General features: G+C 40.9%; 1 protein-coding gene across 1 annotated transcript in view; it reads left to right on the top strand.

The window, feature by feature from the left end:
- The first annotated feature begins 1,448 nt into the window (after positions 1-1,448).
- Positions 1,449-11,912, top strand: part of LOC124795562 (protein argonaute 18-like) — a 179,143-nt gene continuing 168,679 nt past the window's right edge. Inside the window, exon 1 of the mRNA XM_047259635.1 lies at positions 1,449-1,534. The gene's annotated coding sequence lies outside the window, so the exon portion shown is untranslated. The remainder of the gene's footprint in view (positions 1,535-11,912) is intronic.

The raw sequence follows: 11,912 nt of genomic DNA, 5'->3' as shown, positions 1-11,912 counted from the left end.
AAGATTAAGGAAAGGCAAACCTACGTTTCTAGCATTTGTAGACTTAGAGAAAGCTTTTGACAATGTTGACTGGAATACTCTCTTTCAAATTCTGAAGGTGGCAGCAGTAAAATAGAGGGAGCGAAAGGCTATTTACAATTTGTACAGAAACCAGATGGCCGTTATAAGAGTCGGGGGGCATGAAATGGAAGTTGGGAGTAGGTATTAAAATCCATGGAGAAGAAATACAAAGTTGGAGGTTCGCCGATGACATTGTAATTCTGTCAGAGACAGCAAAGGACTTGGAAGAGCACTTGAACGGAATGGACAGTGTCTTGAAAGGAGGATATAAGATGAACATCAACAAAAGCAAAACGAGGATAATGGAATGTAGTCGAATTAAATCGGGTGATGCTGCGGGAATTACATTAGCAAACGAGACACTTAAAGTAGTGAAGGAGTTTTGCTATTTGGGAAGAAAAATAACTGATGATGGTCGAAGTAGAGAAGATATAAAATGTAGACTGGCAATGGCAAGGAAAACGTTTCTGAAGAAGATAAATTTGTTAACGTGGAGTATAGATTTAAGTGTCAGGAAGTCGTTTCTGAAAGTATTTGTATGAAGTGTAGCCATGTATGGAAGTGAAACATGAACGATAAATAGTTTAGACAAGAAGAGAATAGAAGCTTCCGAAAAGTGGTGCTAGGGAAGAATGCTGAAGATTAGATGGGTAGATCACATAACTAATGAGGAGGTACTGAATATAATTGGGGAGAAGAGGAGCTTGTGGCACAACTTGACTAGAAGAAGAGATCGGTTGGTAGGATACATTCTGAGGCATTAAGGGATCACCAATTTAGTACTGAGGGCAGCGTGGAGGGTAAAAATCGTAGAGGGAGACCAAGAGATGAATACACTAAGCAGTTTCAGAAGGATGTAGGTTGCAGTAGGTACTGGGAGATGAAGAAGCTTGCACGGGATAGAGTAGCGTGGAGAACTGCATCAAACCAGTCTCTGGACTGAAGACCACAACAACAGCAAGAGAAACGCTTTTATTGTCATTACCATTGCCAGTGTCCCTACTTCGACGATCACCAGTTATTTTGCTTCCCAAATAGCGGAACTCATCTACTACTTCGGGCGTCTCATTTCCTAGCCTAAGTCCTTCAGGATCACCTCATTTACTTCCACTACATTCCCTCACTTTGCTTTTATTGATGTTCGTCTTATATTCTCCCTTCAAGATGCTGTCCACAATTATACTACAATTCAGACTTGCGACCAGTGTCGGAGAGTGTTGTCAAGGTACTGTAGGTGCAGCGTGGGTTTGCGTGAGGGCAGGATCGCGCAGGGCCCGGCCGTGGCTCGGCCAGTCGGTTGGTGCAGTGCGCAGGCGCGCCGCCGCCTCCACTGATGCGGAACGCGGCGAGAAAACAGCGGTCCGCCCGGAACGGGCCATCAGCCTACGGCGCGCTTCCGGCCAGTCACAGCTACCCAGAGGACGGTCCGGGCCACGGGACCGAGCAGCTCCGACGCGGCAGTCCCTACCATAAGGTGAGTGAGAGTGCCTACAAGCAGGTGAGTGAGTGGGGTTCGTACCCAACATGTGAGCACGTAAATCTGTTCACTGGGAGAGGTCGTTTAGAAGCCGGCAGAAGGGCCGGTGACAAACTGAAGCTGCGCTTCGGATCATGACTGCAGGCGAGACAACATTTGTAGCGCACAGCCAACGTAGGGCATGGTAGTGGATTGGATCTTCGGTCACCTTCAGCATCATAACTCGTCACAAATGTTCTGTGAGAAATGTTGGTAGCACCACAAACATGATCAGGAGGGGGCCGCTTTCTAATCGAAGCTTATGATTCTCTCCATATTTTAAAGATTTGGGAGAGAATTTCTGTGCCACTACCTTATTTTTCCTGTGGTGGCAATGAGGACGAGATAAGAGAATTTATGGCGCATACAGATGAAATCAATAGCCATTTTCCCTCTCTCAGTACTCGGACAAAACAGGGCAGACTCTCGCTAATATAGATATGAAGTTCCCTCCAATAGCTGTGGAGTGTATATGTGGATGTGAACGTAGAAATCTGAATTGGAAACATAGCCAGCAACCAGTTACCCGGATTAACGCGGACTCGAAACAGCAAGATTCAAATGGTTCAAATGGCTCTAAGCACTACGGGACTTAACATCTGAGGTCATTAGTCCCCTACACTTAGAACTACTTAAACCTAACTAACCTAAGGACATCACACACATCCATGCCCGAGGCAGGATTCGAACCTGCGACCGTAGCAGCAGCGCGGTTCCGGACTGAAGCGCCTAGAACCGCTCGACCACAAACAGCAAGACGATCAAGGGATACGGATTATCCGGAACATACATATTTTTATCGGAAAATTCTCATTATTGTGTTTGCGAGACACGCTACTTGTCACATCGGAAAACCCCCTGCATTGCTGATGTGTTACCGCCCGGAAACTGACAGACTTCGTACAAAACTGCGTTTAATACACACTGTATTTCTGGGATCCGTCAGTGGCTCTAGTATAGTCGATGTTTAACAATATGGTTTCATTTAGTATCAATACGGAGCAAGATATTTGAAGGAACCCGTCCCAGAAGAAAATCGATTTTTTTTTTCTATCGGATTTAAACGAGTTGGAAATTATCGCCATTTACTTCCTAGGAATAGGGCGGCACAAACGAATAGACGGGTAGTGTGTTGCGAGCATGTTACTAGGAAAAGGTCACCTCATTTACCAGAAGATGGAATGGGAAACAACGGTAAAATGTTCCGGGAGGTTTGTAGGTGGAGTGGAACCCGCATCGTCTTCCAGAGGTTCCGGTCGAGTCACTTGCGTAATAGTGTATTCTTAATGAAAACGTTCGTTCTAAGTATTACACAATATTTCAGACTACGTTTTTTACTTTTCCAAAGATCGCTGAACAATATACGGATAATCCACTAACCGCACGCTCATCGGCAGCTTTCTGAGTTTTCGTAGCCTGTATTTCTTTAGAGGCAGATAAAGACAACCTATACATTCGTAACCCTGAAGGTCTTTAATTGCTCTCAACATCAGTAATTCGTTAATAAATGACAAAGCTTTATACTTTTATCAGTTATCAGTGCACGGGCAACCTAATGAAGTAGTTTCCGAACGCGCGAAATAGCTCCATGACTGAAGATTTGATGCCGTACGGGGATTTTGTGGAAGGTTCTTTGACTGCTTATGAGTTACTGTGTTTTCAGAGAAGAAGTGCAATTTCTTTTCGATGTAGTCTCCGTTTAGGTAAGCACACACTGTCCAACTTTTCACACCGAGTAAAATCTTCTCCTGAAAAGTGGTTCCGGAGAGAATCCAAATTCTCGTCTTATGTCGCCGTTACTTCTTCCGTCGTTTTAGAAAGTTTTCCGGCCACTGCAGACGTGGAAATTTTAGGAACTAATAGGGTGCAAAACCGGAGAAATAGTTTTTGGCTCATTAATTCCTGCATAAAATCAATGTTTTCCCATTCCAGAAATTCTTTTACGAATAGCTGTCTTAGACCGTTAAAAATGTTGTTTCTCCTCTGCAGTCGAGGCCATTCTTCAAGTAATTTTTGAAGACCATCAGATCCAGCACATTTGTATACTGTTTGCCCGTTATTGTTTTATCGTCAGAAAGATGATAAGAAGAAAAGCTTTTGCATCCCAGAAACGTGGACAAAACGGACTACGCGTGTTTTGTGAGAGGCGAGCGGTCTCCAGCAACTCCTTCGGTTGCTGTTTCGTTGCTGGTTAGAAATGGTAGACTTCAGCCTAATAAGCAGCAAGAGTCAGTGCAAAACAGTCGTTTTCTTTCTAAAATGATTCAGATTTTGAGAAATTAGCTGGATTTTGCCCATGGTCATTACTGCATAAATACTGCACCTAGGTTGTACAAAGCTTTATTATAAGTGAACTCGTGGACAACGTCAGAAGTTCCATGACAGTTTCCGCGGACGATGCTGTTGTACACAGAGAATTCGGAAAGCTAGAAAACTGTAGCGATATGCAGGCAGACTCGCAGAGCCTCGTCGCTTGCTGCAGGGAGCGGCACGTAGCTATCGACGTAAACAAGTGTAACATATTGCCTACACATAGACAGAAAGATCCATTATCGTATGATTATGCAATATCAGAAAAATTACTGGAAACAGTTATTTCCATAAAATGTCTAGAAGTGTGCATACAGAACGATTTAAAGTGGAACGACCACATGAAACTAATCGCAGGTAAAGCAGATGCTAGACTGAGACACATTGGAAGAATCACGTCAACAAAGCAGGTACCTGACAAAATACTCAAATATTGCCGTCAGTCTGAGATCCGTACAAGATAGGATTGACAGAGCAAATGGAGAAGGACCAAAACTAGTGGCGTGTTTCGTTTCAAGTTTATTTGAGCAGCCCAGATGCATCAGGGTGCCAAACTCGCTATAAACCGTTGGAACTGGCTGTAGAAAATCGTGTTCGGTTGCAAAAGCCGTTGACTGCACATAATCTTTGGGTGCAAACCCCGCTAAATGTCCAACCTGGCAAGTCCAGTAGGCAAGGCGGTCGCCGTGAAATGTCCGGATGCAAGGAACACCAACTGACATCAGCTTACCAATGTAGACATTCAAAACTCCCTTTCAACTTGTTACGATTCAAAAGGATACTTTTCTTATTCACAGCTGGCTGCGCTGTAATGGACATGTACGCAACAATAAAGCTCTCGCTTCCGATGCGTTGTCTAAATATTCGGCGGTAAGCACAGCTCTGATCAGTAGGATGTGTGTTGACCTATTTGCGTCAGTGTTTTGAAGAAAATAATTGATTCTGTGGACGGTTTAAATGCAGAAGATGGTAGAAACGAAGTGGGACTAATTGAAACAAAAATTCGAGTCCATCGTAGTTTTTGCAAATGACCAGAGCGAGATAGAGAGGTGACGGTCCCTTCCGGAAAAGGAAGAGGTGTCCTGATCAGTGGAAAAGAAATGTTTCCAAAACGGAAAGATGAGAAGATGAAAAGTATTATTAAATCAATGTTATGGAATGAATACTGTGTTGACACTTATTGCTATGACATACGTGGAACGATTGGTTCAAATGGTTCAAATGGCACTGAGCCCTATGGGACTTAACATCGGAGGTCATCAGTCCCCTAGAACTTAGAACTACTTAAACCTAACTAACCTAAGGACATCACACACATCCATGCCCCAGGCAGGATCCGAACCTGCGACCGCAGCGGTCGCGCGGTTCCAGGCTGAAGGGCCTAGAACCACTCGGCCACACCGGCTGGCTGTGGAAGGTTTAGTGAAAGTTACTGGTAACTGGCATTTCCAAATTCAGAAAGCCAAGAAAAGTAAAACCAAGAAGATTTGTCTAGTTCGAGGAGAGCGCTTCTATTGCTTTGAAGCTGGAGACGCGAAGAGCATCCTGAAAAGAGGAACAACTTTGAGCAAAAGAAACGGCCCAACACCAGTTACAACAGGTGTAGAACTTACAGAAGCCAAACTCGGAGACGTCGAAAAGCTTTTGGAGCTCCACTTTGGTGAGGACTGGGCGAGCAAAGACAAACTCAAACACTATATCGAGGTGTTAAACGAGCAGGAAGGCGCTCCAAGAGTCGCTCCAGCCGCTGCCAACCATCTGAAGACGCCGGAAGCGATTTTGAGTTGATGGGCAGTAATGAGGCCGATGCCACTTAAAAGCAATGTTCAGCTTATTTAATTTTCTACAGTTTTTTTGTTTTAACTAAGATGCAACTTTCCACAATTTTAATATTTTCTAAAAATTTATCGATGTTTTACTGAGATGCAATTTGGAGCTTATTTTATTTTCTACAGTATCTTGTGATGTCAAAAAACGCAATGGTGTATTTTTTTAAGAAAAATCTCTTGTTGAGCACTCATATCTGTTCCCTTTTTGACGTTAAGTAAGTCAGTTTTTTCTGGTAAAATGATGACACTTTGGTTTTTTATAAACCAATTTTGTAGAATTTTCAGAGTTTTTTTAGAAATAAAACGTATTTTGTTTATATTCGCAATAATTAAACTCCACCTCACTGTCATTCCTAACATTTCACCAAATAGCGGATATTGCCACCGAATGTTTGTTTTGTAATTGGATCGATACTTTTTCAAAACTCGCAAACTCTATAAATCAGGTGCAAAAACGGCTTATTCAATATTTCTTTTAAGATCTTAACGTGTAAAACGTAATCGCAGATTTCAACCATTAATACCGAGTAATTAATTTAATTTACTTATCTTTAGAAAAGATATGAAGTCTTTTTAACTTTAATAGTTTGTATGAGTCGAATTTTTCGCGATTATCTCATTTCGCTTATCATGCACTTAGCGGCTTTTGCATTTGGACTACTCATTTAGCGAGCGCGAGGGCGTCACGGAAATGACCAGCCAACTATAATGGCAGGCGCTGCAAGACCCTTGCACTGTAACTGTTGAAGTTCCGAGAGCACACATTTCTAGAAGAATCAGCCAATATATCACTTTCTTCTACTTATATCTTGCGTAAAGACCGTGAAGGTAAAAGTGGAAAGGTTCGAGGTCGCACACAGACTTGCAACAGAACATTCGTTAATGGAACAGCAAAGGGGAAAATGGCAATGGTACAAAAAATATCCTCTGCCACAAACCATACAGCGATATAAAATTTACAGCGCCATTTCTTCTGATATACGCATGATGTCAGGTATTTGGTCGTTCCAATAACGTATCAGCTGAATTAGCCACATTCCCGGTGCTTTCCTTTGTGGTTGCACTTTAAGGGATGTCCTTCGCGACGAAACTTTCGAGAAAAGTTTTGAAATGAGTTTCCAATTTATAAATCGTTTCAAATGATGGAGCAGACTCTTTCTTCAGCTTTCGATAAATTTCTACTAACGCCGAATTTCAAGTCAAAGATTTTAGAACGACATGGTATTTCAGTTTTCAACGCAACAACTTTAAAAATCCGTGTTCGAATTCACATCCATCTTATGTGATTGCTATGCTTGTGTCAACGTAATGAAAACAAAATTTCATTGCTAACCCCGTTTCCGTATTAGCCTGAGAACTTTTTATTTGCTTCCGTAGTGATTGTTAAGTCCACAGTAAGTGCCGACATTCAGATATTTTGAAGAACTTTCGTGATATTTCTTAAACGTTTGGAGCCTGACATTTAAGCAAAAAACTGCAAAAAATAAACAGCTCACTATTTAATCTAAGCCATTCGTATTCTGAAACATATCCTGTGTATATTAAATGAAGCCGATCTCTTGCTCTTGTTTCCAGTTTCAGTAGGGGAGAGCATTGAACCTTGGGACACTATTCAGACCAGCAGGGTAACAGAACTTATTGTACTTTTAAATGATAGCATTCATTCTGTCTCGATGTCTGCAGTCTTTTTATAAAATTACAAAAATTACTCAGGTAAATTGCGGTTATTCTCAAACGTAAAAACATGTTCCAACTTACACATGATCATATGTCTAAGAGTATGTATTCTACTGAAATTTCAAAGCGTTGACATCTACAAAAACGTATCTGTAACTTAGTCGCCTATCTGTTAGATTAGTACGCGACTAGATATCAAATTAAGCAGAAGTATTATGAGAAACCAGTGACAAGTTGAAAACTAAAATGAGTTTCCATTCTCAACAAAAAGGTAAAATTGTTAAGACCTTAACGGAACGCTGTTAATTTGCAAATATCCCGTGTTCCATGGAAAAACTTTCTTCTGTTTCAATGTGCACCATCTTGTACGGCTGTAGAAGTAGCGCTTTGCCCTCCACGTATTATTAAAAAAAAAAAAAAAAAAAAAAAAAAAAAAAAAAAAAAAAACCACTTCGTCTACAGGCAGACAGTTGTAATAGGTCTATGCGGAGGTGGTCTTTGTATTTACCACATTAGGGTGGTCACTGTAGTATTCAGTAAGACATTGCTTTTAGCACTCCGTCTTCAGGCCACGAGTGGCCCATCGGGACCATCCGACCGCCGTGTCACCCTCAAAGAGGATGCGGATAGGAGGGCGTGGGGTCAGCACACCGCTCTCCCGGTCGTTATGATGGTATTCGTGACCGAAGCCGCTACTATTCGGTCGAGTAGCTCCTCAATTGGCATCACGAGGCTGAGTGTACCCCGAAAAATGGCAACAGCGCATGGCGGCCTGGATGGTCACCCATCCAAGTGCCGACCACGCCCGACAGCGCTTAACTTCGGTGATGCGGGAAACGGTGTATCCACTGCGGCAAGGCCGTTGCCCTCCCGTATTATACAGCTAATTTTGAAAATTTATAGATTTTTACTTGCCATAAAATTCTGCAACAAGAATTAACAATACCTTCCGAAAAGCCTTAATTTATTATACAACACATAAATGTGCAGAACATGAAATATTTACAAATACTACAGAAAACACAACCTCATATCTAGCAATAACCTATAGCAAATGGGGAAAACTGCCTATTTATGGCGACCTCTGGTACGCATTCCATCTACATCTACATCTACATGATTACTCTGCTGTTCACAGTAAATTGCCTGGCAGAGGGTTCAATGAGCCACCTTCAAGCAGTCTCTCTACCGTTCCACCCTCGAACGGCTCGCGGGAAAAACGAGCACATAGTTTTTTTCTGTGCAAGCTCAGATTTCTCTTATTTTATCATGATGACCATTTTTCTCTATGTAGGTAAGTGTCAACAGAATGTTTTCGCAATCGGAGGAGAAAACTGGTGATTGAAATTTCATGAGAAGATCCCGTCGCAACCAAAAACGCCTTTGTTTTAATGATTCCCACTCCAATTCACGTATCATATTTGTGGCACTATCTCCCCTATTTCACGGTAATACAAAAGCAGCCGCCCTTCTTTGTACTTTTCGATCTCATCCGTCAGTCCCACCTGATGCGGTTCCCACACCGCATAGCAATACTCCAGAACAGGGCGGACAAGCGTGGTGTAAGCAGTCTCTTTAGTAGACCTGTTGCAGCGTCTAAATGTTCTGCCAATGAATCGCAGTCTCTGGTTTGCTCTACCCACAACATTGTCTATGCGATCGTTCCAGTTTAGGTTATTTGTACTTGTAATCGCTAAGTATTTAGTTCAATTTACAGCCTTCAGATTTATGTGACTTACAGCGTAATGGAAATTGAGTGGATTTCTTTTAGTACTCATGTGCATAACCTCACACTTTTCTTTATTCATGGTCAACTGCCACTTTTCGCACCACACAGATATCTTATCTAAATCATTTTTCAATTCATTTTGGTCATCGGATGACTTTACAACAGCATAAATGACAGCATCATCTGCAGACAATCTAAGACGGCTACTAAGATTGTCTCCTGTATCGTTAATATAGATCAGGAATAATAGAGGGCCTACAACACTTCCTTGGGGAACGCCGGATATTACCTGTGTTTTAAACGATGTATTTCCGTCTGTTACTACGAACTGTGACCTTTCTGACAGGAAATCACGAATCCAGTCGCACAACTGAGGCGATACTCCGTAGGCACGCAGTTTGGGTAGAAGACGCTTGTGAGGAACGGTGTCGAAAGCCTTCAGGAAATCTAAAAATATGGAATTAATTTAACATCCCCTGTCGATAGCACTAATTACTTAATGAGTATTAAGTCACTAGACTGAAATACCGGCCAAAAAATATCGTGTGCTCCTGGGTACACCAATCTCTAGCTAGAGCACTCTCCTCTACTATACATGAAGCCGCACATAAAAAATTGTACGAGCTTTAATAATTTTGATTATCTTTAACAGTACAATACAGAAGTCAGTTTATTCTTTTTGTCCCCTTCCTTTGATATTTTTTTATTTCATTGTCAGTTTCTTAAAGGCAGCGGAAACTTTCTAACTTTGGAATAAAAGATGTCTTGTACGAAACCAAACCACAATATTCAAGTAACAGATAAAAAATTTCAAAAATGAATGTTGTTCAACTAGACGAGAAACTTTTACTGTGTATTTTAACATACTAAATGAAAGACAATACTGGATACTTCTTGATAATCTACGTTTCTCTGAAATTATGTATCATTGTCTGTTTTTGTCTTTATTATTCCAACCAATATTTTCAATTAACTGTATTAAGCATTTTCGACATAATCTCTGCAAACTAAGATTAACTGTATTACGTTTCTCATCCGAGTTCAGTTAAATGGTATACTGAAAAAGAAGGAAAAAGAATCTACTCCAAAAATCGTCTTTGAAGACTAAACAGCTGTGCCAGTTCTGGAACTTTCGGTGCTCATAGCTGAATTACTCACACAAGGCCTTTTGCAATGCCTTACATTCGTCAATCGTTACGAGAGAAATCTTATTATGTTAATGAAGACAGGTGAGTACAGCCATTGTAATAAACGCTTAAGTATACGAAGGATATTAACCACTCACACCATTTTGTATTTTGTACGATGCAAAACACCGATCGCCGCTACATAACTGACACATCATATATAATTTTCAGTTAGTGGAAAGCTGTCGTCTTGGCTATGTGTTATATATGTCTCTAATCATTGTCTAATAAATGGACAATTAATGGTCAATTCCTTTTTTTCCTAGCTATTCGACTTTTATCAAAATAAGTTCTCAAATTTCTGTCAGTCTGTGTTTACTAACTACTGATTGTTCTCAAACTATTCTGTACAATAAATGTACCCTATCGTGATGGTTTTTAGCGTGTATTGGCGTTCGCTTTCCTTTATTACTTATCAGCATACTTCTCATCTCTGCTACAACGGAGATCATTAGCTCTCATGCTTCATATAGCAAATTCATCCAGAGGTAGTTAGGGTCTTCTGCAATTGAAGCAAATACTCCGCATGCGTAATACCATTGAAGTGACAATTTGGATCACTGCTTTTAGAGAAAAATAACCACCGCTGAATTATTTGTGATAATTACCTAAGAAGAATTTCCATAGACCAGAGCATGAGACATGTGCGAAACTATCATTAATGTAATAATACTCTGATCGAGAAGATAACTGCAATTTTCTCTATTTCGCTGAATAAAAACTCTCTTTCCACGTAGGTTTAGTTGCTTGAAGTCTCGCTGCGAACTCTGCAGTTCACGCCATAGAATTCCAATAGTAAATCAGGACAAGGGAAAAAACGGTATTTAGAAGCAAAACTGTACCGTGCCTCAACCAAATATGGACTTTGAAGCAATGAAACGCACTTCTGCTATGAGAAATTCACGAAAATATCTGCAAAACGCATGAAAGATTGCTAAACACTACTTGCAGCAAGTGACATGTCAATGGAAATAAAGCACCAGAACTTCCAAGGAACTTTAGACTTATAAGTGACAAAAACAGCAATCACCAACATCTTCAGAGGGCTTGAATACTGATTAAATAAAGCCAGTGAACTTTGCGTTGAATCGAATCAAACACAGAACTTTATTTTTCGAGTTTCATGTATTGGGGAGGCATGACTTCTACCCTAATGAAGTTAAAATGATAATCAGATTCGTAGACGTCAGAATTTGAAGCTATCACATTACGCATACCTCTTACACTAATTTCATAGTGGCGCAAGAGTGCCATAAGTTTCTCTAAAGTTTCTGGATGATGGCAGAAGATTACAGTCAATATGAAACATCAAGCTGCTAAAATCGACCAAAATCGATGTACAAACAGTATTTGAAATAACATGATACCGTTTAGTGCCGTTTACAGCTTGTACTTTCACAGATATACAGGGTGTTACAAAAAGGTACGGCCAAACTTTCAGGAGACATTCCTCACACACAAATAAAGAAAAGATGTTATGTGGACATGTGTCCGGAAACGCTTAATTTCCATGTTAGAACTCATTTTAGTTTCGTCAGTATGTACTGTACTTTCTCGATTCACCGCCAGTTGGCTCAATTGAAGGAAGGTAATGTTGACTTCGG

Source organism: Schistocerca piceifrons, chromosome 4 (assembly GCF_021461385.2).
Source record: "Schistocerca piceifrons isolate TAMUIC-IGC-003096 chromosome 4, iqSchPice1.1, whole genome shotgun sequence".
In the NCBI taxonomy this organism is placed as follows: Eukaryota; Metazoa; Arthropoda; class Insecta; order Orthoptera; family Acrididae; genus Schistocerca; species Schistocerca piceifrons.
The sequence above is the reverse complement of the archived record's forward strand: the minus strand, read 5'-3'. Positions and strand labels throughout refer to the sequence as shown.